A 12,222-nucleotide genomic window follows, 5' to 3' on the forward strand; every position below is an offset into this window, starting at 1 on the left:
GGATAAAGACCATTTGTGTTTGCTAATTGGCCCTATCTAAGAAAAAAGGTAAACTTCCTTATATCTTCCTAACAGAAGGTAATTTTACATTTGAAGTCAGACACTAACCTACTGAAGTTCCTTAGGCTCCTACCTTTTGGTGACTGGAGATGAAAGATTATCTCCTTGGTGTTTACATTTCAAAGGGATCCCTCTTAGTCCTTGAGCAAAACAATCCTGGGTTGTAAATTTGGCAAGAACCGTTTTAAAAAGATTTATATCTCAAAGGGGCAGAGAAAGGATTTACCATTACAATTTTTCTGATTAAATTCTCTAAGGAAAAAATAAAAGGGATCTTTGCAATTAAGCCATCTGAAATCTCTAAGGGTGGGAGAGAGAGGGAGGTCAGAGGCCTAGAGGCAGAAAGAAGTCTTTCTAGAAGTTTAGTCAAGCTGATGGAAACATTATGGTCATCTTGGTCAATTATAAGGTTCGTAGGAAAAGCCCAGAATGGATTTCATCATTGCTTTGTTTTTAGATAGTTCATTTTTTTAAGTATCAATTGAGAATATAATTTATAAACCTGAAAAACGTGATTCTTACCATACATTGTTTTCTTGTATTTCATATAAATGTTACTTTTAAACATTTGCTAGTGAGTTTGATGAGTTAGTTTTTCATTCCTGGGGGACAAAAATTGAAGTTTTTATCATTACTCTTTTTTCTAAAACTGGACTATGCTAATTTCATCACCTTTTTTGTTGTCTTTTTTTTTTCAAAGATTTTATTTATTTATTAGAAAGAGAGAGCATGAGCAGGGGGAGGGGCCGAGGGAGAGGGAGAAGCAGACTCCCTGCTGAGCAGGGAGCCCCTGGTGTGTTGATGTAGCAAAGATGATAGGGTTCAAAACCGATGGCCAAGAAAGAATTCTTGAAATGCCTTTTGTGCAAAAAGATGGTTTTAGTAAAGCATGGGGACAGGACCTGTGGGCAGAAGACCTGCACTGTCATGAGGAGTGGCCCATTAAATACTTTCAAGTTGGGAGGGGGTTAGGGATAGTGTAAGCCTCCCAGGTACTTTGGAAAAAAGGTTTCCAGGATCCTGAGGGAGCTAGCTATTGTTAGGAAAGGTCGTTTATTACTGTTTAGTAAAAATTCAGTCATGAGACTTTTCAGATGTGTAGCAGTCAGTCATATGCTTGGGAGATGATTGTCAACATGTATCTTGGAGGGGTAGAGATAAAGGAAGTTTCCAAAGGAATTTTTATATGTTAAAGTAGACTTACAGAATCCTGGGGCTTGGGCTAAGCAAACCCTTATAAAATAATATAAATAAACTTAATTTATAAAATAAATTTATTTATAAATAAATAAGGTTTATTTATAAATTATTTCTAAAATCTTATTTTGCCCTTAGCAAAATATTAACATGGAGGCAGCTGAGTTCCTAGAGGAATGTCACTCTGCCTGGTTCAGGACTTATAGATGGGCTTTATATAGTAAGGAAATGCAATAATTTTTCTTCTGCCTTTGTTTTCCACATCAATGCTGATGAGGTTGTAGAATATAGGTGAGGTTCAGTGGGGTGGAGTCCAGAGCCGACGACCAAGAAAGAATTCTTGAGGCCTCTTTGGTGCAAAATTGGTGGCTTATGAAAGCACGGGGACAGGACCTGTGGGCAGAAAGCACCGCTGCCCCGGGGTTGTGAGAGGTGGCTGATTATATACCATGGGATTGGGGGAGGTGAGGAAAAGGGGGAGGCTGAGAAACACTTTCATATGTTAAAGAAGACTCACAGGATATTGGAGGCCTTGCTATGGTCAAGTTAAGGTCGTTGACCCCTCTAGAAGGTGTTAATAGTAAGATAGTGGGGAGCTTCCCTGGAGAACGTTACTTTCCTCCTGTCACATGTCCTTATCAATGGGCTGCAGGTCCGGAAAGAAATTCCGTTTTATTTACATTTCCTTCTGCCTTAGCTTCCCTCAATTTTATGGAGGGGATGGTAATGTTAGGGCTGCAGGAAACTGAATTATGGGTCTCTGGAAGTTAGGCTATTGATAAGAAAGTTTCTTCCTTGTAAATCACTAGGACCTGTATAAACTGAGGGAGACTCAGGCCTTGCAGGATTGTGATCTCTGTTAGTTAACCATTTGTTTTTCTTTTCCTTCGTTTTTGGGCAGCCAGGGATGCCTGAGGAATGTCACGTACATCCCATGGGGGGGAGGTGGATTGCAGGGCGTCAGTTTCTGCTTTGTCCTCAGCTTGCCTTCTGTTCCCTCATCAAATGCTACATAAGATTATTGTAGGATATAGAGAATTAAGTGATTTGCTGTGTTTAGAGTACTTGATACTGGCACCTGGTGTGCGCTGTACAAGTGTGAGCAGCTTTTCTTGCTCTTCCTGTACATGGTGTTCTTGTTCCTCTTTCTTCCTCATTATTGATATTATTATTATTGCTATCGATACCATCATCATCATCTTCTAAAATCTGTATTGAAATTTCTAAAAACAAGGTAGTATAAAGAAATAGTTTTAGGCATTTGGTGAGTTTGAATTGTCACTGAAAAGGGTTAAACTAATCTCTGAGTCTCTTCTCTTTCCACATCTAAAAGCGAGGGCACCAGGCACCTGGCTGGCTCAGTTGGTAGAGTGTGCAACTCTTGATCTTGGGGTAGTAAGTTCAAGCACATGCTGGGCCTAAAGCTTACATATAAATAAATAAATAAATAAATAAATAAATAAATAAATAAATAAAGTGAAGATAATAGTAATACTTGTAATACTTGTAATAGTATTACTTCACGGGCTAGTGAAGATTAAATGAGCTAAAGAAATATAATTCAATAGAGTTTCTATATGAATTCTGGTTTGCTTCTTTCCTCTTTTTTTCCATACCTAGTAAAGATTTTTTCTACATTCTATGTTACAGTTTAATTCTCCTAGTAAATACTCAAAATTTAATTTTTAATTCTCTTTGTATTTTTGCCTTTCCCATTTGATTGGGATTTCAGTGCCACAGAAAAGTTCCTGACACATGGAAGACATTTGGTAAATATTTGTTCAAAAGAAAGAAAGAGAGAGAGAGAGAGAGCAAGAGACAAAGAAAGGAAAGAACAAATGAAAGAAAGAAATTGAGATGAAGGGAACATTTATTTTTTAATTTATGCTTTGACCATATATTTTTGGAGTATTTTGCCAGATTTTTGATATGAATATTGACAATGCAGATATAAAACTTAAGATACAATATTTATCTGTGAGCTCTTTATGTCTTTCACATAATATATGGTTAGTAAAGATTTCTGAAGGGGGTGGGGAAAGGGAGAGAGAAGGAGGGAGAGAGTGTAGAATGGAGAGAGAAAGACGGAAGAGGTAGACAAGAGACGGGGAGAGGTAAGAAATGAGGGAGGAGAGAGAGAGAAGGAAAAGAGAGAAGCAAGGAATAAAAGGAAAGGGAAGAAAGTGCAAAGAGGGGATGAAGGGAGTGAAGGAAGGGAAAGAGAAAGGAAGGGAAGAAAAGGAAAGAGAGAGAGAAAGAGAGAGTGAGACAAAGTAAGGAAAGAAAGAAGGAAAAAACAGACAAACATCAGGAGATTTGGACTTAAATATCACTTCCCGGATGATAAAAACCCAGTGCACCTTGCCAACATTTCTGCCCCTAAAGCCTGATGCCTGCTATTACCTTCTTAGCCCAGTCAGCCTTCAGCTTGCTTAGAACTATGGTGCAGTGTAGCCTTACAGGTACAGATGGAGCACCCATTAAAAACTATTCTTTTCCTCACTTGCCTTAGCTCGCTCTTGAGTGATCCAATTTTATACCTATTTTTTAAACCCGTTCTTTCTGACCAATCTTTGTTGAAAAATGTCTCAGGGTACTGTAAAGTCCTTTTTATAGTCCAAATACGGTTTTAGGAACCTCCTAAACACATCGTGCCTTTCCACTGCCTATCTCATACCCTGTCATTATTTTGAAAATTATAACAAATATTGAAAATATAAATTGAACATATAAATAGCTGAATAGTCATAATATTGATAGTTGGTACCAATATGTATGTTCCCATCTTAGAAATTTAATTAATTAGGGGCGCCTGGGTGGCGCAGTCATTAAGCGTCTGCCTTCAACTCAGGGCATGATCCCGGTGTTATGGGATCGAGCCCCACATCAGGCTCCTCCGCTAGGAGCCTGCTTCTTCCTCTCCCACTCACCCTGCTTGTGTTCCCTCTCTCGCTGGCTGTCTCTATCGCTGTCAAATAAATAAATAAAATCTTTTAAAAAATTTAATTAATTACAAAAAATATTACATGCAAACAAATGTGATTTAGCAGTGTGTATTTTATATAGAAATAAGAGACACAAGTGCATACAAGCCAAAGAACTTCTCAGTGACAAATTCTGCTTCCAATATTAGAATTATGTAAAAATGTATTTCCAAATCTGCTAAACTTTTGTTTCAAGATTGTCACTAATATAGCTTGAATTAAACACTATTAAAGACGGATCACTGTGAGATTAGTACAGATTTAATAATCTCGTTGTGCTTGAGAGAAATCCAAGTCTGTGTCTATAGCCTTCAAATAGACTATCTTGTAGATAATTTAAAAGCTGAATATTTTATACATAAGGAGTTTTATCAACTGAATTTTTGTGTGTCTCCCCCCCTCCCCATTTATATGCTGAAGCCCCAACCACCAGTGTGATAGTATTTGAGGGTGGAGCCTCTGGGAGGTAAATAGGTGTAGATGAGAGGATTAGTGTCCTTAACAATAAAAGAAAGAGAGACCTGAGTTCACTCCACAGAAATCTAAATTGAAGATTCAGAATTTTTTTTTTTAAGTAAAATGGATTCACTGACATGGGAAAATAATAAGTAACATAACCAAGTGTGGTTCTCAAAGGAGAGAAGAAGAAAAACAGGGCAGAAAAAATTTCAAAGAAATAATGGCTCAAAATACGTTGAGTTTTGTGAAATGTATCAACCTATATATCTAGAAATTCAGTGAAACTAAAGCAGAGATGAAAAGATGTTAGCATTAAGAAAATGTTAGCAAATTGAAACTAGTAATAAATAAGAGTGTCGTTCTCCATGACCAGTTGGATCTTATCCATGGAATGTAGGATTGGTTTAACATTTAAAGAGCAATTAATCTAAATCACAACAGTAATAAAGGAGAAATATCCTATTGATGTGGTTTTGGGATATCAGTGAGGTGACGACCAAGAAGGCATTCTTGAGACGTCTTTGGTGCAAAAAGGTGGCTTATTAAAGCAGGGACAGGACCCATGGGCAGAAAGAGGTGCGGCTCCAGGGTTGTGAGGGGTGGCTGATTATATACTATGGAGTTGGGGGAGGTAAGGAAAGGGAGGTCTCAAAAGGATTTTCATATGTTAAAGAAGACTCACAGGATACCTGAGGCCTTGCCATTGTCAAGTTAAGATTGTTTTTCCCTCTAGCAAGGTATTAACATGAAGATAGTTGGGAACTTCCTGGAGGAAGATTACACTCTTCTCTAACAGAGAAGAGTCTACGCATAGTTGACTGTAGTCGATGCACACATATACAGCCAACTGGTTTGTAACATAAGTGCCAAGACAGTTTAATGGGAAATATAAAAATCTTACATCATATACAAAAATTATTTTGAGATGAATTTTATGTAAATGTAGAGCTTTTAAAATCATAAAGTTTGTAGAAGAAAACATAGGAAAAATAACTTCACATCCTTGCAAATACAAGCCACAGCCTGGGAGAAAATATTTGATATGCATCCGACAAAGGAATTATATTTAAAATGCATAAAGAAATGTCAGACATGGTGGAAAATGGCAAAATCTGCACACGTGTCCAATAAAAACATGAAAATGTGCTCAACTCTATCATTTGCTAGGGAAATACAAATTTAAGCTACAAAGAGATACGACTTTAGCTCTACCAGAATGTCTAAAATTAAAATGGGTGGTGACAACAGACAAAATTATAGACCTAAACTCCCCATAATATACTGGTGGTATATAAAATTCCTAACCGTTTTTGGAAAAGTAGTTTTTTTTATAAAGTACACCATACACCTACACCATGATGTAGCTAGATATTTACCAAAGAGAAATGAAAACAAGTCCACAAAATTACTTGTACAAGGATGTTTAGAGAACTTTATCATTAATAATCAAATATCCTGTTCATGACAGGATAATGGATAAATTGTAATATATTCATAAAATTAATATAATAGTACATACAGCAATGAACTATGGATACATCAACAGCAGAGGGTGGATCTATATAATATATTGAACATAGGAAGCCAGACACAAAGGAGTACCTACTATATCATGACATTTTTATGAGGTTAAGACACAGGCCAGATTAATGTAGAGGGCAGGAAAAAAAACATAGATCACCTATGCAGAGAAGAGTTTAATAGGAGGTGTTATAAGAAAACTCTCTGATAATGGAAATTTTCTATATCCTGATTTAGAGCGATTAGTTGTATGGTATATACATGTGCCAAAACTCAACAAGCACAAGTTATACATTTTACTGGATGTATACTTAAACTTCAATTTAAAAACATTTTAAAAAAATATTAATTGGTAACTTCTAGCAGGTGGCTTTTGAGTTTGTAGCTTTCTGATAGAGCACTAACGGCGTATATTCTCCAAAAATAACAAGCTCGATTTCTTTAGAAGTTTGACATGTTTTGTACTTTACTAAGTATTTTGCCTGCATCATATTGATCATGATGAATCTGATGCCTGTTGTATCACATACCAATTTCACAAGGGAAATGCAAATTCCATGAAGGAAGATATCTTAAGCACTATTCTGCTATCACCAATGTATCTTTCATGTCGACAGCAGACCCAGGTGATATAATAGACACATATTGAATATATGCTGAATGGATGACAGAATGAATGATGAAATATGACTTGAAAAAATTTTTTAAATAACCTTTTTACGAAATTATGGTGGCCTCAATACTGAATTCAGAATGTGCAGCTTATTCAGAGCAAACTTCCACCTTCTTCTGCTCAACTGTTGCTTAGCACTCTCATCCCTATGGCTGAGGCCGATCTGTCCCTCTCCTGGCTTCTTCCGTTTTCTCTTTTCTTCCAGTCCCTGGGGCCTCTTTCCTAAGTCTTGATGCTCCAAGCGCTACTCACTGCTCCTGCATCCCTGAGGTTCTCACATTCTCCCTCTTCTGGTAATGCATGGCGCCTTTGGCGTATCAAAAGTGATACTCACATGAGGAAAAATCTGGAGACACAGGAGCAGCCTCAGTCTATCAGGACGTTTTAATCCTGGATAAACTTTGGAACACATCAGTTTGGCATGACCATTAAGATACAACCATTATGAGTAATGCTCTTAAATCCTTCAACGGCGTTTTATTTCACACAGATGGCATTTGTTCTTTGAAAGTCCCAGGGAAGTAAAATGAGCAGATTCTGCCAGAGAACTGAGCATTTGCTCTGCATAGCTGTCTCTGTCTAGTATTGAGCCATATGTGATGCCCACACTTAACAAAAATCCAATATTCTTTGTGGGGTACACCCTTGATGCCTTGGAAACAGGAAATTTCAACCTGGGATATGAAGACGAACTGTCACATTGAGCATTACAAGGAGAGAAATGGGTGGAGTTCAAGTTAATACACAGAGAAATGCTTTCAAATCATAACTGTGTCATAATAGCATCAATCCATTGTGAACCACCAATCCTAGTCAAAGTATAAATTCTACCCACAAGAGCGCCAAAATTAATAAAAAGAAAAGTTTATGAACTACCACTTGAACTGACTTGAAAATACCCAGTACAGTAAGAACTGATAGAATGGGAAGAAATTTCTGTGCACATGAACAGTGAAAATGTGAGAAAGGCACATCACACGAATTCATCAAAATAATTTTCATGATAATCCATCAAAAAAGACATAATGTTTCATAATGGTGGGGAAGCTCATCTACAAAACAAAACAAAACAAAACAGGAAAAGACAAATCAGAAATTCAAACACCATGGTGCTGGTAACAGAAAATTAGATCTTGGAAAACATTCATATTGGATTTTGTAATAGAGCTGCTATTGCCAGAGAGAGAGAGAGAGAGAGAGAAATAAAAAAAGAAAAAAAAATAGTGTCTCAAAGGCTTTAGACCCTACTGACAAAAGGAAACAATTCTGGTTGCAGGATTTTGTGATTGTTTATGTATTTATATATCCAACTAGACTGTATAATCCAGTAAATGTTTGTTCGTTGGTTACGAATATATCACAGTGACAACATACTGGGGACTTCATGTTTAAAAACACTTTACTAAACTTAATTGCATTAGCTGGTGTTTTGAATATGCATCATTTAAAGTAAAGTTTCCCATAAAATTCCAATCCTATTTAAATGAAACATATGGAGCCATGCTCTGAGCTCCACAGTTCCCGTTTACAGAGCTGTTTACTCTAACAATATATTAATTTATCTATTTTTGGCCTTTGTTTCCATCCAATTTTCAATCCATAAAAAAGATACTTTTCAAGCAATAAATTATGTTTAATGTTTACCAGGTTTTACTCTTAAACTCATACATTTCACATTTCAGTTGACACAGCAGGCTGTCTTGGCTTTGCCTCACAGTAGTTCTATTAAGAATTCATCTACTTTTTTCAGTCAATTAAATTGTCATCTGTTATATCAGCTATTTGTCTATTATTTATCTATCTATCTATCATCTATCCATCATCTCTGCCTTAAAAAAAGAGAACTAAAACTGTCATCCAAAATATATTTCCTGTTTACATAGGTATTGTGAATATATACAAATTACTTATACTTGGTACAGCAAGCCATTTTGCCCTTTGCAAAGTTAGGAGTTATAAATCAATAACACAGACAGTCTATAATATAGATATAATATAACCTCCTCTCTGTAGTATACACATATTTATGCAATCAATGAAAAATATGGGCTGTTTTTTAATGAGTGTATTTGTGTGTGATATGTGTAAAGCTGTATTTTAGAATAATACTCTGGCTAACAATGTATAAAACTTTCAATTAACAATAGAAGATTATTGTCGATATTGGTGAAAGGTATAAATCACAACTTTAAAATTTAGAGGGAAAAACCCCACAAAACATAAGTCTCACTCTCTTTGGTCCTAGATCATATTAATAACTGAATTAATAACTGAATCTACATAGTCGATTTTTGTTTCAAGCTACTGTGTATCAGTTCACAACTGCTTGAATGATGACAACCTGCATAATTAATAAGTTTCTTAATTCAAACAATTTATGTCAACAAAATTTATTAAAGCTATTTTATTGAATGTTTTATTTGGACAGTTTAATCAAATCACTATTTTATGATGCTTTTTACTAAATATAGATGTGCATAAAGTGCTAAAGTTTGGACATCTTAAATCATTTCAGTTAAAAAATCAACTGAAATACTCAATAATTGAAATAATTAGAAACAATTACATGGATAGAGCAGTTAAGTTATCAGAAAGTGTCCATAATCTGTCAGACAGCTTCCCTAATAAAATAATTAGTAGACTTTGTCACTATAGTTTTCTGAATTGTATAACTTGGTTAATATGTCATCTTCAGATTTTTTCCAGTTCCTGTAAGCATTAAGCAGATTATGGCCAAAAAAGATATATGATCAGATTTGCATGCCAAAAATTATTTATTTAAACTCCTAAAACCATTTCGATACCTTTCCTCCTTAAAACTTATATATTTGAGGGGAGGGGGATGGGGGAATGGGATAGGCTGGTGATGGGTAGTAAGGAGGGCACATGTTGCATGGTGCACTGGGTGTTATACGCAACTAATGAATCATCGAACTTTGCATCAGAAACCAGGGATGTACTGTATGGTGACTAACATAATATAGTAAAAAATATGATTATTAAAAAATTAATTAAAATCAAATAAACTTCAAAAAACCCCACAAAAAAACAAAAGTGAGGATAGTTTCAAACATTTGTTTTCTGTTATAATTGTCAACTTTCTTATATAATGATGCAGATAGTTACTTATACCTGTATAAGGTAGAATAGATGATGTTATTTCAGAAGATAGAACCAATGAATTTTAAATATTTTAGTTTGCTTTTTTTCAAATACCTATTATCATATTCTAAAATGATTATTGTGCTAAAAACTAAGAGATATTCACTCAGAAAAAATTAATCAAAAATAGTTTCTTTAATATTTTATAAACTATCCACTATCCCCTTTGTAAAAGATGGCTTTATTAATATCCTAATACAATCATTATAAATCTAATAAGAAAAAATTATAGGAGAGCAAACATCATGAAAACAACTATGAAAGCTAATTTTTTTTTAAAGTTTAAATCTATTTAAAAATATTGAAGAACACTACTTCAGTAAACAGCATTTGAACCAAGATCCTACAGAGAAGGGAATTGTACTGAGCAAAAACCAAATTTCTGTGCCACTTTTCCCTTACTGATTGCTGCAAAGGATTGAGGTGCTGAAAAATTGATCAGAGCTTTGAGCAGTCTTTAGGGACTAGAAAAGTGAAAATTAGGATTGATGTCAACTAAGGGAACCAGGAGTAGGGATGCCAAGATCACAGAAAAAAAGAGGAATGCAGAGAGGGGAGACTAATACTTGGCACCTTCCTAGGCATTTGCTGATTTTTAAACTTTAGCCAAAATGCTAAGAAGCTGAAGGGAGCTTTTCCCAGTTTTATGGGTAGAGGAGACAAACATTTAGTTCAGGTCCTGCCAAAGAAGTTAGGCTCTGGTAAATACCTTAGGCCTCAACTGGGATGAGAGCAAACCCAAATAAATCCTCTCATAAAGGCTGAAAACCAGCTTTGAATCAATTCTATCCCAGACTGATTAAATTGATCTGCCCTTACTCTACTGGCTGCCAGAAATTAAAAAAAAAAAAAAAAAAAAATCCTCTCTGGCTGAAAATAACCACATTCAGAACCACAAATTATCTTCACAATTTTGCATGGAATGTTCAATATTCAATCAAAAGCAAGCAGATTTATAAGAAGTAGGACTAAATGATTGAAACCAAGGGATAGAAAGATAATTCTTACTGGATTATCGGATGTATGTATTTAAACAAGAAAAATTAATATGCATAAAATATATATTAAGATAGATAATAGCAGAATATTAGAAACTATAAAATGAATCATGAAATAATTCTGGAATTAGCAGTAAGAACATAGTTTAAGATACAGCTAGAGTAAAGGTTAGTGAATAAGGAGATAGGTCATTAGGAAATAGCTTGAACCACAGAAAGAAGGGTATATTGAAAATGTAGGAAGGAGCAGCAAGATATAAGATGCATCCATGATGTAGAGTCCTAGCATATCTTCCAGATCCCCTGAATTAAAGGAGAGAGAGGAGGTAAGAAAGAGTAAAGTGAATTAGGCTAAGATGAGGCGATATGAGGGAAGAGAAGGGAAGGGAAGGGAAGGGAAGGGAAGGGAAGGGAAGGGAAGGGAAGGGAACAGAAGAGAAGAGGAGAAGGGAGGAGAGAAGCAATAAGTTAAACAGTGGGCAAGAATTTCCATAACTGAATGAAAAGACAAGAGTTAATGAAAGCTACATACTTTAGAATATATAAAAATAAAACCTCAAAACCTAAAAAACAAAAACAAAAATCCAACAACAGAAAGAATATCTCAAAATTAAAAAAATACTTTTCTTCAAAGGACCATCAGCATCACTTACAGTAGACTTTATAATAAACAACGACGCTAGAAAAGAGTGTGTTATTCAAAGGCTGAAAAAGATGACTGCCAACCTCAAATTCTAAACCCAGTAAAAATATCTCCAGAAATGAAGGTATATTAAGGGATTTTTATAAAAACAAAAAACAGAATTTATTATCAGCTGGTCCAACTAAAGTGAGTTTTTCAATGAAGTGAAATAATTACAGCTAGAAGCACAGAAATACGGGGAGGAAAAAATATCAATGAGAAGAGTAAATAAATACTTAGAGAATTAAAATGCATGACACTATCACTGCCACTGGGAAGGAGGAAATGGACAGGTAAGTAGTAGGGTACGTAGAGATAGGGGTTCTAAGGTCCTTATGTTGTTTCAGATGCCAAAAGTATTGATTTATACTAAATATATTAAGTCAAGGAAGTATGTCGTTGTTCTAAGCTAAGAGTGAACTTTCTTAAACTTCACCCCTAAAGAGTGAACAGCAGCAAATAGAGAGAAAATGGGGAAAAGGAGTG

General features: G+C 35.3%; 1 protein-coding gene across 7 annotated transcripts in view; it reads left to right on the forward strand.

Annotated features, from left to right (window-relative positions):
- MGAT4C (MGAT4 family member C) overlaps positions 1-12,222 on the forward strand; it is a 710,947-nt gene that overhangs the window by 527,783 nt on the left and 170,942 nt on the right. The gene's annotated exons all lie outside the window — the stretch shown is intronic.

Source organism: Ursus americanus, chromosome 17, assembly GCF_024610735.1.
Source record: "Ursus americanus isolate L20-20 chromosome 17, mUrsAme1.1.p, whole genome shotgun sequence".
In the NCBI taxonomy this organism is placed as follows: Eukaryota; Metazoa; Chordata; class Mammalia; order Carnivora; family Ursidae; genus Ursus; species Ursus americanus.